At 44.5% G+C, this 27765-nt stretch overlaps 1 protein-coding gene across 2 annotated transcripts in view; it reads right to left on the bottom strand.

Moving 5' to 3' along the window:
* LOC119179251 (glutamate receptor ionotropic, NMDA 2B-like) overlaps nt 1-27765 on the bottom strand; it is a 207174-nt gene that overhangs the window by 124424 nt on the left and 54985 nt on the right. Inside the window, exon 2 of one of the 2 annotated variants that reach the window (XM_075869079.1) lies at nt 2401-2447. The exons of the other annotated variant lie outside the window; for it this stretch is intronic. The gene's annotated coding sequence lies outside the window, so the exon portion shown is untranslated. The remainder of the gene's footprint in view (nt 1-2400; nt 2448-27765) is intronic. 2 annotated transcript variants of the gene reach the window in all.

The following is a 27765-nucleotide window of genomic DNA, read 5'->3' as shown; positions in this document are numbered from 1 at the left end:
CGACAATGGAAGAGAAACTTATTAATTGGGAGTCAGAGGTGCGACTATCCTGGCCAGTTTTAGGAAGCTATATGATTGAGCTAGCACCGGCTCGGTGAGGTGCAAGAGCCAGTTTGGCGCATCTTGGACCAACGAGCCATGTCGATATAAAAACCAACCATTAATACTGATACGTTTTTATTAACCAACGAGTATTATTAACCAATTATTACTACGCTGAAACACTACCGAATGTAACCAACAAGCGTTATTAAGGTGCAAGCCTCACACGCCTAGAAGCCTGAAAAACGCAGAGTACCATTGAGTGGCGTTGGCGTTAGCACGAGTGATTATAGTGAGATGACGCCGCCCTACGGTGTCCTGACGTCTCACGCCGCCAATATTGCTCACTTCACTGAGACGACAGACGACGACGTCGTTATATACCATCGTCACTTAGTAAAAGGTACTATGGGTCCGGCAAAACCACGTGACGTGCACGAAGCTTCAAGTGCCTCTGATCCCTGAGGCAGGGTGATAACAAGGTGGAGTACAGAAAAACTTCAGAAGAGTAGAAGAGGAGAAATGGAAAAAACTGAGCAAAGAGGAAAGGGTGGTTTTCGCCTTCGAGTCATCTTAGGCATATGCATACCAAACTGCATGAACTTTTTTTATCATTAGGCTTTCTATTTCCATTCGTTTATATGAATGGTTCATTTATCATGGTAGTTTTAAAGTAGGTAAAAGAGTGGCCCTTCATTTGAAACGCCCGTTTCCATCCAAATTCCCAAAGAAACATCATTTTGAGGAACTAGTTTTTGGCAGATTTACATTGTCACGCTAATCAAGACGTACTGGAGTATTTAGAGCTCAACACACTACACACAGTCTACAGGCGGTCGCTCAGGTTGGTTGTCTTCAAGTAAAATAGGAGTGCTTTTGTCGCTTTCTGCGCAATTGAGGCAGACGCCCAAGGTCCCAGAATCTTCTGCACACAGAATGGTCTAGAGTGAAGTTGATTGAAAACCATCCGGAGCTGGCATCCTGCGTGTCGTAGCAAGCGCAGCTGCACAGAACGTGTTCCATGGTGTCTTCAGCTCCGCAGGAGTCGCATGTAGAGGTGTCTGCCATACCAATGCGAAAAGAGTACACCTTTGTGAATGCAACACCCAACCAAAGGCGGCATAACAGTGTCGCATCGGAGCGGGAAAGTTGTGATGGTAGCTGTATCTTGAGCGACGGATCCAGCTCACATAAGTGACACCTTTGGAAGCTTTAGACGACCAGAACGTGCGTGTAAGATCTCGAGGCAACAAGTGAAGTTGTCTTCTGCATCAGTCCTTGATAGAGCAATCATGATCACACGTGTTCCTTCATGGGCTGAGCGGGCTGCATCATCGGCTAATTGATTTCTAGTAATACCGACATGTTCAGGCAGCCATTGATATAGAATATCATGCCATCGTGCTAGAGCTTCATCATGGCAATGTCTCATTTCATGTACCAATTCGTCATGGTTCCTCTTATGCATGGCAAACTGCGAACTCAGAAGTGCTGCCTTCGAATCACAGAATGTGACCCCTTTTCCTGGACACTCTTGAACGAGATATTGTAAAGCGGCACTTATAGCAGCAAGCTCTGATGCCGTAGATGTATTCATATGCGACAACTTAAATTTGATTGTCATTGCTGAAGCCGGAATTACAACGGCACCTGATGAGCTGCTGGACGAGACGGACACATCTGCGTATATCTGCGTATGGTCCAAGTACAACTCATGTAATAATAGCAGTGTTGCTTGCTTCAATGCTACTCTGGAGTAATTGCTTTTTTTTGATACCTGGAATTTCTAGACGTGCTTGCGCCTCCCTCGAGTGTGCTCGTGATTGTGGGTACGTTCTTTTCACTCTGCAATCTCTTTTCTCCCCTTCATCCCTTCCCCAGTGCAAGGTAGTAAACTGAATGTGCGTCTGGTTGACCTCCCTGCCTTTCCTTGCATCTTTATCTCTCCCTCTCAACACACTACAGCAGCACAGCCCAACTGTCCTTTCTCAGTGATCAATTTTGCGGGCGACGTAAGAGGCTTATATAGGATACGCTATATTATACCGATAGGCCAATTATTTGGAAAGATGCCCTGCCGTGGTTTCATGGGTCCCGCTTGATTCAATTATCTAGCACGCTACGGCGAATACGCGGAATGTAAAGAGAAAGTCCTGTCATTTATTAAACGTTTCAACGCAGCTTACATTGTGCTTTGCTGCATATAGTGATTTGTCGTCTGTCTTGCCAGAGTGGCGATGGCTCTAGACATCTGGTTGGACAATTGGCTGCTCAGTTGAATGGATAAACGGACGGTATGTGTAATTGTGCGGCTTTCAAAAGGCACCGATAACAAACAGTGAATAAAAACACGCTTACCGGGGACTATACCAAACTTGAAAACACATTGGCCGTTGTTTGCATATCTGAAATAAATATATAAGAGACTGTGAATATATAAAACTAAATCAAGACAATTTTCACAGGGTCTGTACTTTTAATGATGACGCACGAACGGCATCAACGTAAGGTGCCGCATGGTACGACAGCTCTTATTCGCAATGCTTTGTTCATTAAAATAAATTATTGTTGCAGGCTTTGTTTACTGCGAGCCTCCCTTTGCAGAATTAGTGTAGCGTTTGAAACGCCGCAAATTAAAAACAATTCTACTGAGCATTGTCGCTGGGGCTGCGTCTGGCAGGCCCTCAGGACGCGGCATTCAACACCGACTACAACATGCGCTGATATACTGCCCCTACATATCCTGCGAAAGAAATAAAAAAGTCCTACGTTTCGCTAAAGCCATTCACTGAAGCAGAGGAGATCCGACAGGGCATGCGCCGAACCATGTCGTACGCTATAGCTCGGCTATGGTCGTAAAAACTTACCCAAAACATTTTAGCGAAATGTGCAAATTCTGTAGCCGCTGTGCTGACATGTTTCACATCAATGGTCCGGCCTGTCTATTTGCTCAAGTTATGCAGAGTACGTAAGAAGATTACCAGGAGGTTTTGTCCCACACCACTCCCGAGAATGAAAAGATCATGGCTGAGCGTGTGCGCGTTGAAGCTCAGTTTTTCCGATTCTCTAAGTAAGAAATTGCACTATCTTCTCTAGCATTAACTGCAGTAGAGGATACCAATCCCAGAATAAAAGTTTCATTGATTCATTCATTCATTCATTCATTCATTCATTCATTCATTCATTCATTCATTCATTCATTCATTAGGAAGCTGCGGGTTTCTTCGTAATATCCAGGTGGTCGAGAATTCCGGAGACCTCCACTACGGCGTCTCTCATAATCATATGTGATTTTGGGACGTTCAACCCCACATATCAGATTATCAAAGGCAGCGCGGTGTGAGCACACAGTTCACCTGCTAAGATACGATGTCATGCCATAATGCGCAACCTCACAAACGCACACAATAGACTACCTAGTTTCGCAAATTTTTTTGTTACCATGAATAAAAAAACCTTAACATATTACGAAAATGGTTATAGAAGAATATCACGTTCTTCATTCAGCCACCTTTCCTTCTCGCTGATACTGTTGTTCTGAGAATAGAAAATAGCGACAGAGCTTCAGTTTGACATCATTGGTCAAGTAACATGAATACAGGAGACCACATTAAAGAACCCGCAGAACAAAAAAAGTTTTTTACCTGTAGTCTGGGAGACCACAGGTTCCCCAATCACGTGCCACGACACGAATCGAAAGCGCTGAGGCAGTTTCTCAAGACACGTGGCTTCCACGAAGGACAAAGAACTACTCTTGTGTCTCATGTACAAGCTCTTCTCGTTGGTAATTAAGACGTGCGACTCAGCGAAGAGAACGATAGGGTTAGGCAACAACAAAAGCTGGGTATACCCCACGTGGAGATTGCGCACGGCGAAAGTGCTTCGAAAAATCGTTTGTTTTTCTATAGGTGGATCTGTTTTTAAGAAAAAAAGTGAATAAAACGACACGAACAGGCGGTTCTCTTGACATATAAAACACTTCGGCAATATCGCTTATGCTCCGGTAGACTAAACAAGTCATTTTTTAACACTATGTTCTAAAAAATAAAGGAACCGCAGAAGAAGCCGCATAAAGAGAGTACGAAGGCAAAATACGCCATAGAAAAAGGAATGATTGGAGTGGTACGGGAGAGAAAGTAAAAAGTCTGACTACACGTCACAAGAACATGGACACATTAGCGACCACCCTAACGAACGTGTTGCCACACTCTCAGGGAACAAGAACGACTGCTCCCCACCCTACCTCAGAGAATGCAAATGAGCAGGCAAGCGTTGCATGGGAAGGACATGCGACACAAACGTGACGCGGTACGAAGCCACCAAGACAAGACAAGCCTATCGCGGAGCGATACACCAACGACCGTGCTAGACGACCCCGCGAAGCCGCAAAAAAACTATAGATATAACTACAGAAGAAAAATAAGTCGATCGTAGAGAAAACAGTGGTGGTGAAGTACAGGTAAACGTGAAGAATGTGGCGGAAAAGGAGTACAGGTTGTTTGCACAAGCTCCACCTCTATATACGAGGGAAGGGAGTGGAGAGGACAGGGAGGGGGGCTTCCTGGAGAATTGGGGACAGTTGGCTGAGGATCGTTGAGCCAAGTTACCGGATACATGTGTGCTCTGAGATGGTAAAGCAAGCAGCAAAAATGGGAGTGGTAACAGGCGAGGCTCATTGCGAAAGAGCAAAAAAAAAAAACAATGAATAGAGGATAAAGTAAAGTGGAGAGCGTGGACAGAGTAGACTTTTGAGAAGGCAAGGTTTGAGGTTCAAGAATAAAAAGAGCCCTGAAGGTCAACGTGAAGACAGATCAGGAAGTGAAAGATGACAAAAAAAAAATAGGAGGACTAATAGAAGACAGCTTGCCTTGAAGTGAAAGAAACGGACAGGCGTTGATATTATTAAAAATCGGAGACGAAAAGCAATGATGGTGCAGAAGGGCATGACGAGGAATGACCTTCAAATATAAGCACACTGAATAAAGCTACGGCTTATAATTGTTTCTTAAACCCAAATTCTTTCTCTTAAAAAAAATCGTGTAAATATTCTGGTCATTACAGCATGTTTTATCCCATTCTTTTCTTCGTCGTTATGGCGAAGTCATCTATTGGAATGCTTCGGCACGGAAAAGCAATCTCGCCAATGTGGCAAAACCTTCTACGATCAGCGAAGGCGTTCCTGACGCGGATATCAAGCGAAGTGTCCTTTCTGTGAACAAAGTAGCTGAGGCGTGGATGAAATCGATACTAAAAAAAAAAGGAGTCACATACAGAAACGCACACAAAAGAAACAGCAACGCACACAAACAAACAGACAAAGTAAGTGATGCGAGCTCGCTGTGGTTATATGTGCAGATTCTGCAAAGTGGTGAGGCAATCTCCCTGAGAACTTGAATAAAATGTATACATGCTCCGTTGAGGTACTAAACTTGCGCTTTTTTTAGATCCTACGTGACACGCACGTAAATGAGCAGTCTTTGTGAAGATTTCAACACCAGGCTTTATTTCTTTCTACGTGTTGGTCTGTCTGATACAATATTTACAACGTGATGTAGCTGTCTGCTTCGAAAAACTTCATTTTTTTTTTTTTTGGTGTGACGGAAAAAAAATAGCAGCACATCACGGAGTGAATTATGGAGAGTGATACGAAGAATTCGACCGTCCATTCGTTCTTGCTTCCGTCCGCCCATGCGTCCGTCTTTGTGACCGTCCATGCGTCCATCCGCCCGTCCGTGCGTGCGTCTATTCGTGCGTCCGTCCCTGCGTTCGTCTATGCATCCACCCCTGCATCCGATCATGCGTCCATCCATGCATCTGTTTGTCTGTATGTTCGTCCATCTATTAAACACTGCAAGTACCACCATCTCGCATCTTTTCATCTTATATTCCCCATTTAAAAGCACCGCCATCCAGCGGACATTCCAAGGACTAAACGAGAGGTGGCCCACGCAAACTTTCTTACGGCTTGCGCTTTGGGTCCACTTCCCACCTTTAACCACCTCGAGTTAATGGTATATACTAGTTCACTGTACTCATGGCACTGCGGCCCAACACTCGCTAAACCTTTATAAAACCAAAGAGGTTGCGCCCAGCGAGTATAATGTAGCAACCTTTTCCTGTCAGATAGTGATCAATGTACCATACGAGCACACACCGACGGCAATGAGCATCGGAAACTACAAACCTGAATCGATATGGTTTTGATTATAAAACCATTGCTTTAGAGAACACTTGACGTCTTTCGTTAAGCAGCTGGCGTCTTCTTTTTGTTTTGCTTTTAGAAAACGTCTGGCGTCTTTCATTGGTTTATTTCATCAATCAACGGCGTTTTGAACAAATATTTTTATTGTTTAATCACGCACAAGGGAAATCTCACCATTGTTTACCTTGAAGGTAAAAAATGGCTGCTACTGGGAATGAGAGACAGCAGAAGTCGGCTTTTAACAATTGTACTTCTACTAACGTTCCCTACTGGAACATGCCAATGGCTGATAATGGGGAATGAGAGACAGGGGCATTCGCCTTTTAGTTACCGCGCACGCCGCGAACTTTTTATTGTTCAACAAAGCACAGGAGAAATCTCCCACCAGCACCACCTTGCAGGTCAAAATGTAACACTTGTTATACCACCTTGCAGGTCAAAATGTAACACCTACTACTACGAGAGACGAACGGGTGTCGCTTTAAGGAGCTTCGACCCTAAAAAAAAACAATAGCGGAGCCAACGTTGTCTTCAGTCGAGCGGAATAAGCTCTGATGTATACCCAAGTATACCTTTTTTCGAAATTGTTTGGCATTATTTCCATCGAATACTAGGAGAAACATTCATGCATTCGCAGGAAATACTGGCGCAGCAATATGCTTCAGCAATTTGATAAACATCACTACTTGCATAGCTCAGGTGAAAATAGGCAAGTTCTCTTAGGGCAAAGATTACCTGCAACAAAAGATTGGAAAAACCACACTACACTCCAGTAGTTTATTCAGGCGAACAAGCGGATCGAAAAAAAAAGATGTGTATTATGCTCACATGGCACCTAAATATCATGCTATAAACACCAAGCACACGTGTCAATTCACACAAGACAACGCTTACCAAGGAAACAACAGCCGTACTACTCAAGTGAACAATCTCGAAGGCTATACGCCAAATTCAGAATCGTCCTTCCGTATTGTTCTATATCTAATATCGAAAAGTATTTTCTCCCCGCACCCTTTATCGAAATTCAGTGAGACGTCTGTGTCGTATGCTACACAACTTCGCTGTTCATCAACTTTCACGGTTCAAAATGGCTCATGCATTTTCTATGTCAGAATCTCTGTCTATTGGCTAGCACTCGAGACTGCGAATTTTCAAATGATTACCCGAGTGTAATGACGTCACAAATAAGCGCGCGCACGACGTTAGGTGATGGGCTCCTGAATGTATAGCCCCCGCATTTGCTGATGTCGCTTGTGCTGTTGGCTGCTCTTTGATAATGCTCGTTAGCGCTGCTTGTGCGTGTGCATGAGTATGCAGTTATATACATGAAGCGTAAACACTTGCCTTCACGAAAATACACCAAATGTTTTGGTTTAGCAACAAATTTTTGACATGCTCTGTGTCCCTATTATTTATTTTTTCCTTTCAGGGCAGAAATTCACTCAAAAATGAAAGCCCGAAAAATTCGAATAATTCCTGGACCGTTGGTGTCACTGGAGCAACCGTTTTGGCTAGTGTGCATTTCGAAAACTAGCGCACCTTCAAAACTTCGAGTCGGGTTGTCGATAAGCTCGGCTCCAGCGACATTCTAGGCTCAAGCCTATTTTTTTTAATATCACTTTCGTTGACCCGCGTGCATTAACACGTTTATGCTGCAGCTTGTTCCTATACACAAGTACTTCATTCTCCACTTGCTTCGAATGTGACGTATGAGCGCCCAATGGTTCTCGTGTCGCATTCACGAAGCATATCTAGCGTAAGACATCTCTACTCCAGAGGCCGGTAGCTTCACTATTAGGTCCTGACTATGGGTTTGTCAATATATTGTTACAGATATTTTATAAATTTGAGCCACGCTTCCAGCTGCAACATCAGATCAATGGTAACGACATGAATGTGTCCTTAATAGGACAGTTTTATTGTGATGACAAACACATTGACACCGTGCGTGTGCTCTTGCCGTCGAGTATATATTTCATATTGAGTCGAAATTTGTAAGATCACCCCGCATATGGAACATTGCATGTTCCACACGTGAATTGATGTGCGTGAGCACTGAGGATGAATTCGGTTGAAGCAGAGATAAAATGAGCCGGTCATCTGGGTCACACGACTGGTGTGAGCAATATCACCCCACGTGTGAGGCCAGTTTTCGATAGCTTACCATGGAGAGATGAAACGCCCCGTCCACCTTCCGTCTGCTGCAGGAGCAAGAAAGGGCGCCGCCGGTGTAGGGGGGGCTGCTCTATTGATCGGAAAAGTGCGAGTATTTATCATAAGAGCTCGGTCAATGGTGCTGGTGCACGCGCTATCTTGACATATATCAGTATATCAGTTGTATTACCAAGTGCATGTACTGCTGCTGTCACCGCTTACTTCGCGTAAGATGACTGCCAATACAAAACTTGTTTCGTTCCCTCCAAGGGTCATGTTCTCTTAAGGGAGACGTGTTAAATAGCAGTGCAAGGCCTCATCGAAAATTGTTAGCTGCTAGTCATACTTCATATAGCATTGGGATTTGTTGCTATCTCATTCATTGGGTCACTAACGCTGTGAAAGCAATTTGTTTCATGTTGATCATTTTCTTAGCAATTTAGCTCCTCTCTTTACAAGTCTGGCACGGCTGATTTAGTCGGAACACCCAGGTTATACTTTCTATATCCACTGCCACCCAAATAACAAAATGTCACTTGGTTGCGCTAATAAATAGAAGTGCCATTTTGTTTCCAACGTTCAAAATGCATCTTCACCGCGTAAGCTAATCTCATATTCCTCTTCTATCATTTCTCGGGCTCAAAGAGATGATAGTAACTAGCTGCATCAATAATAAGGAACATTAAAACGTACACGCTTTTGTAAACAGCGTACATCATGAGGACAAACTACTTCCCGTCGCTAAGGCCCCGAAACCTCGACTGGGTGTTGTCAAAACAGTTCACTCCGACATATTGCCATTTCGGTTTTACGTTTTCGCTTGGAACCGAAAAGGCACCTTACCTCACGGATTTCGGTGCTTCTCCTTCATCCTGGTGCGATCGTTGTTTACAGACTTCCTACGCAAGTTGTCTTAGAGGTAATTTTTGCGCAAACAGGATTTATCAGATGAAGGTGGGGAGGTGAGGATCCTCGTAGCAGAGACCACGCAGGAACGACGGCAGAAGCGCATGTAACATTTTTACACATCACCTAACCGCGATGTTTGATATCCTTCTATTGGGTCAGAGACTATGCAGTTGTGTTGTTGATGCAGGTGGTATGATTGTTATTGTTGCTGTAATTGTTGTTAATATACTTTTTCCTGTCCCTGTTTTGTTCAATAGGGCTGACTGCTGGGTTATTTTGCCTTGCAATGCGACAATGGTAAATTAGCGCTAATTAAGATTAAAAAAAGGGATGATCTATTTGCACAAATTTGATCTTCGCATAATAAGTATCAATACATTGTGCAGAATTGCATCTTTTATTCCACGAAGCACAATCACTTGTACATACGCTGAACAAGCACAATTATAGGCTCGTTCGCTCCTATGGCGAGTGGCGAAAATTTTGAAGCAGCGTGTTTGAAGATGTTACATTTCGCTTTTCTAAAGAAAGAATGCGTTCTTGTGACAAGCGCAGTAGTAATTGAAAATCAAGCGGGATAAAAGGAGCAGTTCTTAAACAAGGGATAACACTCACACATGCCAGCAAAATGAGTTACTCCGAGAAGAGAAAAATAAGGGATACAAAAGATTCTGTGAAGAACGCAAGAGCCCGACGAAGATACGACTGCAACGAAGTCGAGACATGACGTGTGGTCCCTGCTTGTTGAGTTCAATGAAGCACCGACAAGCACGCTTCCTAAAAAGCTCAGGCAGCTGTTTCAGCTCACACGGGCATACCTCCTTTAAAAATTACTCCATTAGCAAACTCCACAGGTCGAGCCCAGCCTTCCTTCATCTTGTACGAGAAAACCCTTGCGATAATTAGCAGCCCCTGGTCATCGCCGTCAACGCCAGCCTCAGCCACTGCAGTACATCCCTTCTGGCTTGAGTTTATTTAGTTTATTCTTGTTTTCCTTGTAAATGAGAGGTTCTAACACGTCTGCGTTACCGAGGCAGTAGAGCCTCTGCTAGATGTACAGCATGAATAGAAAACGCGGGTGAGAGGGGTTAATTCATTGGCACGCGATGCCAGCAGCCGCCGGCTCCTTCACAATGTACGCGCCTCGCTGTAATTAGCTCAAGGCACAGTCGTTTGGCGTTATTCTAGACCACTTGCTTTTTCTCTATCTCTCTATTTTTGGTATCTCTCTTTCCCTGCAAACACACTCGTTACAAAACGGCGCCTTCAATTTGGTACTAATACCACAACGGTCGCTGGCACTTCCAGAGCAGGAAACCTTGACATATGCTAAAACATTACTACACATTTAGACAACTTATCCTTTCATAGAGGACATCAACGGAATTTCGGTAGAGGGGAAACGTACCAGAAAACGGTAGCTAGTACTTGAGTAAAACGTTGTCGAAGTGTTAAAGGAGCACGCACATAAAGTGCACTCGTAACTAGCTCTATGGTCGAAATTTGCTCGGATTTGATAGAAGAGCAAAAAAAAAAACAGCGGCTGAACTAGACAAAAGAAGATAACCGGCACACGCGCTAGCTTCCAGCACGTTGAACCACAAGTGTTTTTTGTTGTTGTTGTTATAGCGATAATGTAAAACAAGCTCAAATTTCTATACATGTGTTCATAAGAACTACCTACCAGGTAGCTAATATAATTATTTATTATTGTTGCCTACACAATTGCCTGCTTCTCTACTCATTAGTGACAGAAGCTGCGAGGTAATCATATTGCTCAAGTTTCAAGTTTCAAGTTTTATTATTTCGAAAAACAAGATACAAAATCTAAGATATACAGACGAGGGTCCCAGAGCCAGAGACTGTAGTGGGACCCTCGGTTTGTCGATACAAATTGACGGTAAAATTTATACAGAGCAACAGAAAATTCTTAAAATATACGTACATCAAAATGCACTTTTATATCACAAATCAAGCCAAAACACGGAACATGGCATAAAAAAACGAAGAACAAACGAGTCAAACAGGTAAACGATTACAAGTAAGGTTATTCGAGAAAATGATTTTTGACGGACTTTTTAAACAAACGAATTAAGTGCAACGCTTAATGCTAGAAGGTTACACATTCCAAAAGGATATCGCACTGAAAGCGGAAGCTTTTGCCCGTAGTTAGTATGAGCGGGAGGTAACAGGAAATTTTTATCAGCCGCAAAACTGGTCGCATTATTATTCTGAAAAAGATCAGATGTAATAAATGGGAATGCGAGTTGATTATACAGCAGTTTGCGGAATAAGGTCACAAGAGTTAACCGGAACAAAAGATTTACTGGCAAGATAATGTAAGAGCGTAGTAATGTGTAGGCGTTCGATTGCGAGGAACTAGAAGTGACAATGCGGATTGACTGATTTTGAATGTGCTGTATTGATGATAAATGACAAACATAAGTGTTGCCCCATGAGACTTCACCGTAAGTAATATGACTATGAATTAACGCAAAATACAGCGCCAGTAGAGCTTCACGGGAAAAGAAAGGGCGAGCTTTGATTATTGCGCGGATACCAAACGCCGTCTTCTGCTTAAGATGGTTAAAGTGACTGCGAAAGGTAAGGCATGGGTCAAAATGTATGCCAAGAAAGATGACATCGGAACAAGCAGATATGGAATGAATACCAAGTTGTATTAAGGGAATAGCAGATAATGACCTCTGAGCACTTTTAAACACCATAAATTTAGTTTTTGTGGGGTTGATAACTAAGTGATTACTGCTGCACCAATTCATAAGGGCACTTAATGCAAGATTCAACTTTGAAACAAGAGCATCAATGTTTTTATCAGATGAAGTTATTGTTGTGTCATCAGCGTATAGAACACAGTGACCACAGTCAAAAGAGCTAAGAACATCAGGAAGATCATTCATATATAAGATAAATAGCAAAGGACCCAATACTGAGCCCTGCGGTACTCCTTGGTTAACATATTTTGTTGTATAGAAGGTATTTGCGGCGTGTACTGTGTACTGTCGGTCAAGTAGGTAATTTCTTAAGAATGTAAGCGCAGGGCTTGTTATTCCATAAGACTGAAGTTTATGCAATAAGACTTGATGATTTACAGTGTCAAAGGCTTTAGTGAGAGCTGAAAAAATCGAACCCACTAAATTTCCCGAATCGATACTTTTCTTTATGTAATCAGTTAGAGACAGCACAGCTAGACTTGTTGACCTACCTGGACGGAAACCAAATTGGCTTTCTTTAAGCAATTTAAGTTTAACTAGATATCCATTCAGACGTTCAACAAACAATTTTTCGACTAGTTTGCTGAGGCAGGAAGGAATTGAAATTGGACGGTAGTTGGAAACTGTTTGTTTATCGCCTTTTTTTTTAAAAAAAACTGGAATTACTTCAGCTTTTTTTAACAATGCAGGAAATAAACCCTGTTTAAACATAAGGTTGATAATATGACACAGCTTATCGGAAACTAAATGTGCAACCAGTTTTAAATGCCTTACACAAATGTCATCTAACCAAGGCCCTGTATTTTTAACACTAGCAATAGTGGAAAAGACTCTCTGTGGTGTTGTTAGGAAAAGCAAGAATGACTGCGTGGTACGTCCCAGAGAAGTATACGACTGCGCATGGGGGCGGTGGTTAGTATAGACAGAAGAAACCGAAAACTCCTGGGTGGGCGTTTGCTTGTGGTTTTTCGAGTATTCAGAAAAAAATCTTCCTAAAAATGAAACTGTTAGGTTCTTCGATCGTTGTGATCAAACTTGAGTTATAATGGCTACCCAATATATCAGAAGATGCTTTTTTCTGAAATTCGGGAAGATTGAAGTGTGCAGACTATATCGATAGTTAAAAATTGAATCAATTCTCTAAAAGAGCATGCGCGTTTCTTGTGAGCAACTCAGATCATTGCGGCTTCTGGCAGAGCATATCTGAACTACGCTCTTCTTTCTACGTGTCCTCCGAGATACGCTATGGCAGCGTGACAAAGCGGAACGTTAAACCTTGGAATATAGGTGGGGAACACAATCGCTGACCTGAAGATTTCAATACAAAACGTCTTAGTCAAAATTAGGGCCCCCTCACATTTTTATTCAGTTTTAGAAGTTTTTTGAATGCAAGAATTGCAACCAGATCGGAACGTGCCTCGCATTTCTCCCGCACAAATGGCGCACGAGACGTACTCAAGGATACAGATTAACGCGAATCAGCGTCCCAGTTGTTACTTCGCCGTGCCTGAAAAGCACACCCTTTTCGCAAACGGAGAGTGTGCAACGAATACAATGACCTTTGTGCACCCGGAAACTACATCAAAATATTTCCTGTGAAAGCCCAAGACATACGATTGTACCCACCAAGATAATCAAGTGCACACGTAACCATGCACCCTGCCCCCTTCTGCGGAGCAAAGTAAGGGTGGGTGATGAGAGCTCGCGCCACCGCGTCGTGACGATGCGTAGACGCGCGCTGTTAGCGCCATCTCGCTGGTAATGCTGAATACACAATAGTTCCCCCCTAGATGCCCATAACCAGCGGTAAGTGGTAGATATAAATGGTTTGCCGTTTGATTGTTGAAGGGGATGCTCCTCCGTGGCTCAGTGGCTAACGCCTTGCAGTGACAATTGCAGAGGTCCGATGTTGTATTCCGCGCACCGGAGTCCTTTTCTGGATTATTTTTTTCTTGCGTAGACATAGATACGTATATATATATATATATATATATATATATATATATATATATATATATATATATATATATATATATATATATATATATATATATATATATATATATATATATATATATAGATAGATAGATAGATAGATAGATACATGTACGGTGAATGACAGCGTGCCAGCGGCAAAAAGAAGCCGAGGGTTCTATATAATTGCTATCGCAATAAAAGTCTTGGGTCAAAATGGAGATTGAATGCGGGTCGTTTGCATGGCAGCCGGATGTTTTACCACACTGGCCACGTCTGCATGTGAATACAGTGAAAATAACTGTCTCTGTAAGGAAATGGAGTGAAAATAAAACACTCATGCTTTACGAACGCACGCCTCCTGAATACATGCATCACAATACAACCTCAAATAGGGCAGTAATAATTGCTCACACATGCGCTCATTGCCATCATGCGCCAGAACGTACGATTATCATAATGACTTCGAGGTTCAAAGGCGGTCAGCCCCAACAAAACGCACACACGCTACGGCAACTATTTACTTAAGGAGACGTAGTGGGTGCATAGCAAGTCAGAAAAGGTTTGATGCACGAGGTGTTTGAAGAACGTATCAGGAACAGGATATCGCCATCTCGTTCACCTCTTAAAGGCGAAGCTTGAGGGTCCCCTACTTGTATTTTAATCTATATAATATGCACTGGTTTGATGAAATAGATTAGAATGCTTACAAATTATTTGCGAAGTCCCTTGGAACATATGAAATATATTGTGTTATGTTATTGGGGATATGTGAGATGGCGTATACACACCAGGTGCGATGTGTCACCAACTCATCTTCTTTTATTCACAATAAAAAATAGGAAATAGTCAGGGGGTACAAAACATTACAAACGCACTGATAGGTTAGAGAAAGTAGCTTTAATTGAGGGACGGAAACTATTTGAAAAAAAGTGAAATTCGAAAGCTCGACCAATGAAGCGTAGAGAAAGAGAGAGAGACCAAGGTTAAGGGAAAAGCAGCCAAATGATTTAAGTAAGTTAAGTAATCTTATTATTATCTTCTAATAATAACATTAATACAGCCGGCGTTCGTGTTATCGCGTCACGCCAGCGATGCCACGCCAGGCGCCGGTATTCTCTCTCTCTCCTAGTAAAGATCAGCGGATCTGCCCACTGACCTTCATTGTGGATCTGCATGCGATATACTCGCAGGCGCGTGCCGCGCCGCGTTGCTTTGACGCATGCGCGTTCAAGCGCGGGCTGCGTCCCTCTGTCACGAAGAGAGGCAGGCGCGGTGCGTTCTAAGTAACGTCGTCGGCGCGATACGCAGCATGTCGCATTTCGCGCCCGTTGCCACCAGGCCGCGCCGATAGACGCTAGCCGCGTCGGTCGCACCTGGCGTCACACTATAGAGTGCTCGCGTTTTGCTAGCGTGGCGTCGCCGCGTCCAGCCTGCGAGTGCGTCAACGATCCGTCGGAGTATGTTGGGCTTCTCCGCCGTTGTGCTAGCTGCACATGTACCAAATTTGGTATCACGGAAAGTGAATAGACGACGAAGGTAAATGCCACGTTCAAACCTGATAATCATAATGTGCGTTTCATGTAACACATGAAACGCACATTCATGTAACATTCATGTAACACATGAATGTAAATGACAAATCCAAATGTGATAACCATGATATGGATTTCATGTAAAACATGCTACGCTCATAGTACGCTCGCAGCAGTTTCGCTAGCTTCATATATACCAAAGTTGGTATCACGTGACGTTAATAGATGACGAAGGTAAATGAAACGTCCAAAAATTTTAACGATGACATGAAATTCATGTATGGCAATAATCACCTCCTTCTCTTAACGTTGTGCTGATTTTAAAGTGACCTATAACCCTTCCGAGTTTGTGTTTCACATATCATTGATTCCCACAGTACGTGGGATCTGCCATTTTTTTAAGTGTTCGTTTGTAGTAGTTGAGTGACTTTTAGACATGCAGCGCAACGTGCCCCACCTTCAGTTTTTTTTCCCTCGAGTTGTACTTCATGAAGTGGAAGGGAAGGCAGATTGGGCAAATAGATTAGTACATTGAGTGATTGTCGCTTGCAGGAGCAACTTCGACAAATGAGAGGTCCGTTCAGAAAGATGGATGGGATGACAGAGATTGATGGAAACGATGTGGTTCGGTTGCCCCAAAGGTCAAACGTGCTGTGCGCAACGAAAGAAACATGCTTGTGCTCGATGGCCCACTGCAGTAAGTCCATAAACAAATCTGTATGATGTTGTTTGTGCACGTGGAAAGATTAGATGGTGGGGAAGCGGCCATAGGTCGAGTTCACAGGCATATATATACATTACTGGAGAAGCCGAGTTAATATTTTTTTGTAGATACTGTTCTGTTCATAAATCAGTATGCCGTCTCAAAAGCCAGCCCATTAACGCAGAATATTTTATCACTACAAGATGGCTGTAGACGTTGTCAATCCTTCAAGTCATGCCGTTGCGTCTCACTAGAAGAAATGCTGAAGGACTTGCACTTTGGCTAGGTTGTTCACTAGTCAAGGGGAAACACCTTTTCTAGCGAATGGCCTAGTCGTAGCGTTGCTTGTAACCAGGGTACTGACTATGGCATGTCGACTAGCACAAACATTGCCAGAATTTTTTTTTCATTGGTGTTCAGGCCTCCGCTATGTATGATTGATTGTGCGTGTGTTCGTACATGTGCGCATAGATATACATATGTTAAACATAAAAAGTTCAGCGACACGATGTTGAACTTTGTCTGCCCTCACACCACTGGGTACGCCACTGAGCACTAGCCATTACTGGGGGAACGATAATGACTAGTCAATTTTCAAGCAATGCATTGTCTGAAACATCACTTGAAAGTTTCCTCCCGAGTTAAATTCATGACACTCCTGCATGCATGAAATCACGCCGTCAAAACGGATGGTAAAAAAAAACGTAGGATACGATGCACGCAAGGCCAAGTATGCGACAGGCGACAAAGCGCTAGTTTCGGTGTAACGGGATCAATGTCTGACGGGTCCACTAGCCTTGAACCCAGCGAGACCATACGACCATTGCTTGAAGTCCATGCTACGTCCTGTGTCTTTTAGAACCCCTGGAGCAGTACTTCCACCAGGAAGATGCAGTCGAAGTGGCGGTTCTTGGTGTCTACAATATTTCTGCCGTGTTCTTCGACTGACCCACTTCAAGTCATTCCTGCTTTCCTCTTCAATCCAAGGCCCTCTTCTATCCTCCCTTTTCCTTTTCCGCATGTTTATCTTCCTCGACGTTTCCCCTCGGGTCACGTTCCGTATCTGCTATTTTTCCGCCACCAACGCCTGCAATCTCCGTGTTATCGTCTTATTTATCCAGGACGTCAACGTCAGCTGCTCCTTGCCGGTTCCGATGGCATCTTTGAGTGTTGTGTCTTTCTCACCTCCATCATCCTCAACAACCTCCTCTTTGCTATGCTTGGTTTCTGCAGCGTTTTACTCACCATGCTGCCACTCCCTGACCTGTTATTCACAATGCAGACCACCCCGGCAACTCGTTCTTTGACCTGGCAGTCTCCAGCCTCGTCTTCAACAAGATCCTCGACCACTTCAGCACATTCTACATCACTCACATTCTTCGTTTTCCCGACGTCGCCAAGCTGCTCGTCGCATGCGCTTTCTGCTACTCTTGCGCCCTCCACATTCTCGACATATTCCTCAGTGGTCTCGGCAGCCTCAGCCAGGGCAGGGATAAAATCTCCATATCGTGGTTCACATCATCCACCCTCTGCTCATCACCAGGCGCCGGCGTGTGCGGTTGCCCACTCAGCCGCGGCTCGCCGTCACCACCTCGAGGTTACCGCGTAAAGCCACTTCAGTGTTTCGAGCACCACGCCTGCCTCGATCTCCCAGGTACATGATTACAATATCTGTAGGTTTACGCGCAGGAACCATGTTACGATTACAAGAAACTTGGGTGGAAGACTAGAGTAATTTCTACCACCCGAAGGTTCATTGACAAGCACTCTGCATCTGAGTAAACTGGTCATCGAACACGCAAAATTCTAGTCAATAGCCATGCACCGCATCCCCGTGCCACCACGGCAGCTCACAGCACAGAATCATTCATCGGAAGACAGGCGCGATTGTTTAACAGTCTGCCAGTTTTACTTGGATAATTCCAGGAAAACGAGACGCATATGCATACAGCGACAGAAGAGAAATGAACCGCGTAGTGTAAGATCACAGAGTATATCACAACAACACAGTCAGTCTCATATTGCAGTGGGCATTCGACTCAGGTTACGTTCGCATGAAACTTCATCCATATTTTTCGCTTATCGATATATCGGCACCGAGAATACAAATAATTTCGTCTCACCAAGACAGAATGACACACGCTGTAAAGAGGGGGCATTTCATTCCTTGCAGACTTTCTTTTTTGTTAGACATTTCCTTGTTTTACGCTTTCCACAGAACGAAACACATTTAGAGCCTAATCCTAATAATTAAGCACGTAACAGTTCGCGAGTTTTGCCTGCATCTTTTTGATGATAGATAGATAGATAGATAGATAGATAGATAGATAGATAGATAGATAGATAGATAGATAGATAGATAGATAGATAGATAGATAGATAGATAGATAGATAGATAGACGAACAGACAGACAGACAGACAGATCGACAGACAGACAGACAGATCGACAGACAGACAGACAGACAGACAGACAGACAGACAGACAGACAGACAGACAGACAGACAGACAGACAGACAGACAGACAGACAGACAGACAGACAGACAGACAGACAGACAGACAGACAGACAGACAGACAGACAGACAGACAGATAGATAGATAGATAGATAGATAGATAGATAGATAGATAGATAGATAGATAGATAGATAGATAGATAGATAGATAGATAGATAGATAGATAGATAGATAGATAGATAGATAGATAGATAGATAGATAGATAGATAGATAGATAGATAGATAGATAGATAGATAGATAGATAGAATTACTTATTGAGTGATTTTCCACTGTTATAGCGTCAAACATACAAACATATTGCCACGAATGATAACATGACAAAAGGCAAGCTACATCTGGTATCGCAAGTGCAGAGATTCGCAAGAAAGAAGGCAGTTCAAATGTTTAGAAGCTAGCACAAGCTGTAATTAAGAGGAACGTTTAACGTGTGGCGTCTTTTGCTTTTAGATATTGTCTTCAAAATCTCATACGAATTTTTTTTTCTGCGAATCTGCATTGGGGCACCATATATTCAGCGAAACTGTGAGCGAACGCGAGAAGCCAGACCCTTCATCTTCCAGACCTGCACGGCGTTTTCGGCGCACGACAACGCCATAGTTACACCTGTAGCTCAGAGCAAGTGGTCTTAAAAGTAATAAAAAAACGAAGAACAAAGGGTCATCGCACTCCAACCTGTGAACATACGATCGCAGGGATGCGTCGCCTGTTCGTACGTCATGTCATTCTACCGATTACTGCAAATTTTTTTTCATGCTGTTTTGTTCCCCATAACATCTCTCATTACTGAACGTCCCACAATTTTCCATGCCATAATCCATGCTGCTTTTACATAGATCGAATCCGAGTAATGCAAGCATCTGCGAAAGAAGTAGATCCACGCGATAATTCTTTTACCAAGTACACTTAATCCGGAACGCAGACGCCGTTTTTTTTATTTTTAATAATACTGGAAGAGCTTTCTAATAGAAGTCAATCCGACATCCAAGAATACCGAGTCATTTCACGTGAGAGCCCGCCATCTCATGACACTCGCTCGAAAAAACCTTAATCCGCTTAGCGAAAGCGCTGTCCTTCCCAGGTAGAAGCTACTATTATCTAATAAAGGTAAAAAGCCACGGCGAGACGAGACCCCCCCATATAGTCCAGTAAGCCAATGTTCAAGGACAAACCTGTTGCTTCACCGAGAAAGAAGAAAAAAAGTCACAGCTTTGCCGCAAAGGCGAATCAATGAACGTGATAGCAACAAATTGAAAGGTCACGCGCAGAATAGAAAGTCGATCAAAACGTGCCCCGCGTTTCTCACGCGCAAATGACGCACAAAACGTACTCATAGGTACAGATGCACGCGAATAAGTGGCTCAGTTGTAACTTTACTGCGTCTTATGAGCGCGCGCTTTTCGCAAACGAATACTGCAATAATTGCAGTGACATTCATGCGCCCGGTAACTACAACAGAATCGTTCCAGGTAAAGCCCGAGGCCAGCCAAGACGTACGATCCACCCCGTGAGATAAAAGCGCGCGAGGGAGCGTCGTCCTCCTCTTCTAAGCGAGACAAAGTGTGCGTGGGAGATTAGAACGCGCGCTGCTGGTAATGCAGAAAACACAACAATCCCCCCCCCCCCCCCCGATTCCCGTCAGAAGAGGTAAGTGGTAGATATAAATAGCTTGCTGTTTGAACGTTGAATGATCTGCTCTTCGTTGGCGCAGTCATAGATAAACATACTTACATAGTATATTTCTCTGTGGTGCATTGGTTACCACCTCGCATTCACGACGCAGAGGTCCCACGTTCGGTTCCGCGCGCCGGAGTCTTTTTCTGGACTTTTTCTTTCTTGCGTTCTCATATATGCGTATACATATACGGTGAGCGACACCATCGGCAAAACCCAGCCGAGAGTGTCCTTATCATTGCTATCACAATAAAAATAGGAGGCTGTGCTTCTGCCTCAGTACAGCCTCCTATTTTTATTGCGGTAGCAATGAAAATGCCTCGGTATCATAATCATAAGGTGGTTTGGGACGTTATGCCCCACAAATCAATCAGTTATGCCTCAGTAATCGACTTACGTCTCATGCGCACCTTGACTGCCTTCACGAGCTGACGAGATAATCCTTCACAATTTGGTGAAGGCGTGTCTTTCAAGGAACCGGCCATGCGAAACATGTATCACTAAACTTCGTAAACCCAGGCTGTTTCATAGTAATAAATGGTATATTGACACACGTGACGTATAATTCCCACCACCGCCATGTTCCGTATCAAGCCAAAATTGTTAACTTCACCGTGCACGACAAATATCCTAACTTTCTATGATTGAAAGCTTGCGAGAGGTGCAAACGGGTGTGGCTGAATAAGCGATAAAACGCACTGGTCGAGTAAAAAAACGCCAAGCCGTGCAGAATGGGGTGGGGGTAGGGGAGCTGAGTTGCTTGGGAAGGAACTGCGAATTTTCGCCGAAAGCGCAGGGTTCCGCGTCATGCGATGACCCTGTTTCGACTGGCATCATTCTAGGGCTCATACACATTTATGTGATGTACTCTTTACTCTTACTTCGCGTTGAAGTGACATCCTGCACGAACATTATTTTAGGGGCGAAACTCCTTATAGCGGCACCCGTTCGTCTCATAGTCGTAGTATTAGTGTGTAACCAGTCTTACATTTTGACCTCCAAGGTGTTGCCGGCGGGAGATATCTGTGCGTTGTTGAGCAATAAAAAATTCGCAGCGTGCGCGTTAATTAAATCCGAATTCTCTTGTCTCTCATTCCCTCTTAGCAGCCATTGGCATGTACATTAAGCACTATCTAACAAGAAAGCGTTGCCACGTTATACTCGCTGGGCGTAACCTCCTTGGTTTTAGACAGGTTGAGCGAGCGTTGGGCCGCAGTGCCATGATTACAGTGAACTAGTATATACCATGAACTCGGAAGTAGAGACAAAACGCAAGCCGTAAGAAAGTGTGCGTGTGCCTCCTCTCGTTCAGTACTTGGAATGTCCGCTGGATGGCGGTGCTTCTATATGGAGAATATATGATGAAAAGATGCGAGATGGTGGTACTTGGAGTGTTGGATAGGTGGACGAACGGACACACAGACAGATGCATGGACGGATGCACGGATGGCTGCACAGACGGATGAACGCAGGAGCGGATGCATGGACGAACGTAAAAACGGACGCACAGATGGACGTGCGGACGCACGAACAGACGCACGCACGGACGGGCGGACGGACGCACGCGCAGCCACACAGACGCACGCATGGACGGACGGAAGCAAGAACGAATGGAGAGACAGATGCTTCGCCCCACTCTCCATCATTCACTCCGTGGATATGCTGCCATTTTTTCTTCCTGGAGCGACCATATTTGCTTGTGCCCGCGTTGTGTACAGTTATGCGAAATTCAATTCTAAGGGAGTGATCCCCACATACGACTCCAATTTGTAGTGTGCTTAACAGCGCATACGACTCGAGGGGATAGAAGAGACGAGGCAGAGCGCTGAACTGCGAACAGATCATTTCTTGCGAAAGTTTTCGCTTTTATAAATTAGGCAAATTGGGCATACATCTGATCTGCCTAAAAAGGGTCACTGACAATGGGGGAGATGCAAGAACCAATAAAAAACTGGCTTTTTGAATTGATTGATTTGTGGGGTTTAGCGTCCCAAAACGACGATATGATTATGAGAGACGCTCTAGTGGAGGGCTCCGGAAATTTCGACCACCTGGGGCGTCTTTTTGAAGGTGAGGTTTTTGACCCCATAGGATGCACGTCGACTGAAAATAAAACTTAAGAAGCTCTAAAAACCCACTGATGCTGACGCCAGACTCTGGAATTTAGAGGCACCAAACTTCTGTATATAATCTTCAAGGCATTGTAACAATAAATCATGTGACATACTAGAATTAGACAGATTCATTTCGGAAGTTGTCACTAACACTAAAGGGGCGCACGTTTTCAGATACGTAGTTGATTTTTTTTATTTTTATGAGCACTGACGTTGCATCGTATAAAACTGACGCTCTTGCTGTTTCAGACCTGATGCGAAGTGGTTTCAAACATTTTGAGCTTACCCGTGAACTTTCTGAGAATTGTGAAATCAGGTTCCTTGGTGTTAAGCTATTCCTAAATAATGGCCGCACTTGCTGGATGTATCAACCACGTCGAAATAATCCTGTTTTAACATTTCACTCCGCGCATTCTAAATTAGTTAAGCAAGGCATCGCGAAATCTTGCTTCATGAATGCCTTGCGAGAATCATATGTGCACAAGATTACCGAAAGCTTTCTTGAGCAATCTTCAAGGCTGATGCCGGCTGGTTACTTCGACCAAGTGCAAGTTTCCGTTGCTGAAGACATCCTGCGTTCTGTTTGGCCTGCGTGAACTTCAGTCTAAACAGAAAGATAGCGTAGACAGGCTTTTGCCGTGGTTCCTTATATGCACAAGATAGCGCACAATCTTCGGCACAGCGAGTTACTTTGAAGGTGGTCTTTACGGCCCCTAAAAATTGAGTCGCCTGTGCAAACTGTCCATTCCTCCATCCAGACCCACCCTCGTATCACTAAAAAACACGCAAATAAATTTAGAGATTGTATCTGTGATTTGGCGTATCAGCCGCTGTTATCGTGTGTGAGGTATTACGTCGGTCAAACAGGTCGTTGTATAAATGAGAGGCTGAAAAAACATATGTACAATGTGGATCACTATAAAACAAGGATGGCTGTCCGTTCACTGCAGCACGTGTGGCTTCCGGCCAATAATTTCAGAGTGTACTATTGTTGCAACAAGTTCACATTGCACCACACGCGAGATCATAGAGGCAGAAAAGATATCCTCTTTAAAAAATGCTTGTGTTAGCACTACTTTTGTCATGCTCTATGATAAAGAACAGTTGTTCCTTTCCTTGTCAGTGTGATGCACTTATACATTATCATTGTGCTTCGTGCATGACTTTTGCAACCGGCAACTGTAAAAAGCGAAAACTTTCGCAAAAAATTATTTGTTCGCAGTTCAGCGCCCTGTCTCATCCCTTCTATCCCCTCTAGGGAGCCTACGTGAACGGCCGTTTTTAGGGTTGATTGATTGATTGATTGATTGATTGATTGATTGATATGTGGGGTTTAACGTCCCAAAACCACCATATGATTATGAGAGACGCCGTAGTGGAGGGCTCCGGAAATTTAGACCACCTGGGGTTCTTTAACGTGCACCCAAATCTGAGCACACGGGGCCGTTTTTAGGGTGATGTCAGCCTTCGACCCACTACATGCCGCCAACGCACCGCCGCCCGCCAAAACACAATGTTGCCAGACAGCAACGCCACGCTGTCGCCCCATCTTGGTGCCCGCACTGCGTCTACGCCCGGCTGCGTTTAGTTCTCAATAATACGGCGTCGAACGTTGCGGTAGCGTGTTGAACGCTGCCGGTGAAGCCTTAGAATGTCTGGATGCTGCGTACCGCTCTGCACTAACCACAACAAAAAGGGGGTGCGAATGTTCCGCTTCCCAGCGAGCCCTGGCCGACGACAACTATGGCTGGCTCAAGTGAAGCGAGACGGCTGGGAGCCCACCAGTGCGTCTCGTATTTGCTCTGTGAGTACTGCGTATTTCGTTCACTGTTTTTTCCTGCGGCACACGTATATGTGTTTCGCAGTGTTCGCGAATGAGTAGATAACCGAAGTTGTCGTTGCTGCATCCACGCATTGCGAGTAGGAAGCCCACAAACGGGACGCGTCCGCGCGTTCGTACGGAGACGCGCTCGCTAGTCTGAGCTGTTGCCACGCTTGCGTTCGTGTCAGCGTAACCTCAGTATTATGTCGCAAGTGTTTGTGTGTGGGCTGCGAATTTCTTCGTGCGCTCACTTTGAGAACTGGGTCGCTTACACGACCCTGAGAACCGCCGCTGTCAAAAGCCCAGGCTCCTTTTTGTCGCGCCGTACTTCGCGTAGCTGGAGGGAGCGGCGGCTGGCTCCAAAATGGCGGCGCACAGAAAACTATGCTGAATTTGGTGGAAGCTGGCAACAGCGTGCCCCGTTGCCCGCTGGTTTTGGCTGAGTTTCTTGAAGGCACTTACTAAGATGTCTCCACCCTAAAAACAGCCGTTCATGTAGGCTCCCTAATCCCCTCCTGTCGTTAGCGCCGTTAAGCACTCTTTATCACGTGATACCAACACGCCCAATACTACTGTCAACAAATTGTAGCTACCACGTCCATTGCATCACCTCAGCGGCGAAACTGTCTTGCTTTTAAAATTATTTATTTCGTTCTCTCTTGGACACAACTCCGTATTTCCCACCACAAAGCTGATTGGGACAGTACGTATTGACAGAATGTGATCAACGTCATGTGGTACAGCAATTATCGGCTAAGTGACTTAAGGCGCAATAAAGTTTATTGTTAAGCGAGTTGCCCTGCCTCCATGCGCTGCTGCACCCTTTAGCATGGGCTGAAGGCCCACTGGCTCAGGCGTTTCACACAATCGCTCTGAAAAGCACCGAACTTTTCATGGTAAACATCTACCTTTGACATTATGAAATTCTGTAAAGTCACAGATAATTTAAAAAAATGGCGTATACATACACCTAGAGTATTGCCTAAAGAAAAGCTGTTCTTATCGTACTCGCATTGCACAGTGCACCTGATATGGGCTGCACGGCATCGCAATCCCAAACGCTAAATGCAAACAGGACAGTCTTTAAGTCTAACTAGTTTAAATATTCCATTCACGTTGGATCACATACACCTTTAGCCCTTGTACCAAGGTACACAGCAACGTGCCCAGAGAGTTCAGTCCGTTAGGGCTGACTGCGAGACAAATGAAAATCTACGCAGGTGCTTGGCAATCTAACACTTTCGGGTCCCACAAAGGCACGCTCTTCCGTGCCACCCATTCATCCAATCGCAACCTGTCAGAAAGGAAGGTCGTGCAGTGGAGAGGAGGGTGTGAACGGCGAGGAAGAGAGAAGGCGACGAGAGATATACGCTCCCTGGAGGAGACGCTGAACAAGCGGTGTTTCCGACGCTCACCCTGTCAGGCGCGCTAATGAACGGCGCTTATAACACACGCAGCCGACGCCGGTTAGGGGCACCAAACACCAGCCAGCATCGCCTGCCAAACGCCGACCCAGCTACCGCATTAACTCCCTATCGGCGCTGCCGCTGCCGAGCTAATAGAGCTACGGCTGGTTGGACGCCGTGAGCAGGACACACACGTACGACCGGTTTTTTCCTGCGTGAAACATCCGAGCAAGTGGACACAGCTGGAAACTAGAGAAGAGGCCTGAATCGTTCACTTCTTTTATGGCATTTCTTTAATTGTGTTATTTCTTGCTTTTCTTTTTTTTGTTTCAGGAGAAAGAACGAGCGCTACTTCCTGGGCGCTACGCAGGAGGCATTGTTCTAGCTACGAGGCGGTCAATATGCACAGAACTAAAGCAGGGATACTTGGAATATTCATTCGAGAAGGAGGCGATTGGTTGCACTAAGAGTGCGTGGAACTCTTGTTTTCTATTCCATGCATATCCATTTCAACATTTATTTTTTAACAATTGTCATAAACAATAGAAATATGTGCTTCTGGTTCAATTCAGAGCTATATTGGGTAGATAAGATATCAGAGCTTAACTTACCATGAGATGTGGGTGGTATAGTGGCGTGTTTTTGAAAAGTTTGCTTATATAGTTTGAAAGATATAAGGTCACGAAAATATCCGGGAATAGGCATCGACCCTTCAATTCATCTTTCCGGTTACGTCGCCCGTGCTAATAGGTCTGTTTATGAGAACCACCACTGGCTTCAAGACAAATTGGACGGTCTGTTTTGGATACGCTGTGCTGACGAAAATATTTGTGAAATATTGATGTCTAGGATATATCATATCAATTACGGGTGAGTTCACAATCTGTACCCATTCACGAGAGGGTAGACTGGCTACGTGTTAAAGTAGCGTGCGTCCTCACCGGCCATTAAATGATCGCTTGTTGTTTTTCAAGCATTAATATGAAATTACAAGAATAAAAAAATGAAAATTTTCCAATATCATCTGTACGAAGCTCAATACGTGATGATGTTAGGCTAATGGGCGGGGATCGATCTCAACAAAAGGTAAGCAGGACGGATGTCTAATTTGGGAAGTTAGTGCTAACAGTGTGCACGTTAGAGGGACAGAAAGAGATACAGATTAGTGCCAACTTTGGCTGCTCATTTTGTTTTCTCATCTATCCCCCTTCTCACGGTATGTATTCTACGCAACAACAAATCATACCTGAGGAGGGAGCTGCTCACAGTACGGACTCAATCAACATAAGTTATTTCTCATTTTTGATGGCAAACATTATGATAATGTTACGTGCCATTCAAGATGACCTCACTTCAGGCCACTTGGTATCAGCGCAGACTCTGTAGAGAGCTACAGAGCGTTCTTACTGGCCGAGAGTGCGTCAGAATACCGGGGAATTCGTCGGCAGCTGCACGAGGTGTCAGCGTCACAAGCAGCCCACGAAAGTAGCCGCTGGTGAACGCCAGCCTATGCCACCTGAGTGCTCGCCTTTTGAGCAAGTGGTCATTGATCTCCTAGCCCCTTTCCCACGATCATTCGCACGTGGCCCTCAGGTAGTCACGTGCATCGATTACCACACGATCGGTACTTCGAGACGGCCTCCATCCCCTCTGCGACTGCCGCTGCCGTCTCTCTGTTCTTGCTAGGTTCCGTCGTCCTCCGACACGGGCTGCCTCGAGTGATAATCGGTGACCGTGGACGCCAGTTCAGCGCAAACGTAGTGAAAGAGTTGCTACGCTTGTGTCATTTCCCCTTTCCTCATTGAACATCATATGATCCTCAAACAAATGGACCAACCGAGCGTGCTAATCGTACACTTAGAAACATGATTTCAAAGTACGTGGTGTCCAATCATAAGAACTGGGAGGAGATCTTGCCGTTCATAACAGATGCCTTCAACACAGAAATACTCAAAACGACAGGCTATAGCCAATCTTTATTTT

This window comes from Rhipicephalus microplus, chromosome 7 (assembly GCF_043290135.1).
Source record: "Rhipicephalus microplus isolate Deutch F79 chromosome 7, USDA_Rmic, whole genome shotgun sequence".
NCBI classification, from domain to species: Eukaryota; Metazoa; Arthropoda; class Arachnida; order Ixodida; family Ixodidae; genus Rhipicephalus; species Rhipicephalus microplus.
The sequence above is the reverse complement of the archived record's forward strand: the minus strand, read 5'-3'. Positions and strand labels throughout refer to the sequence as shown.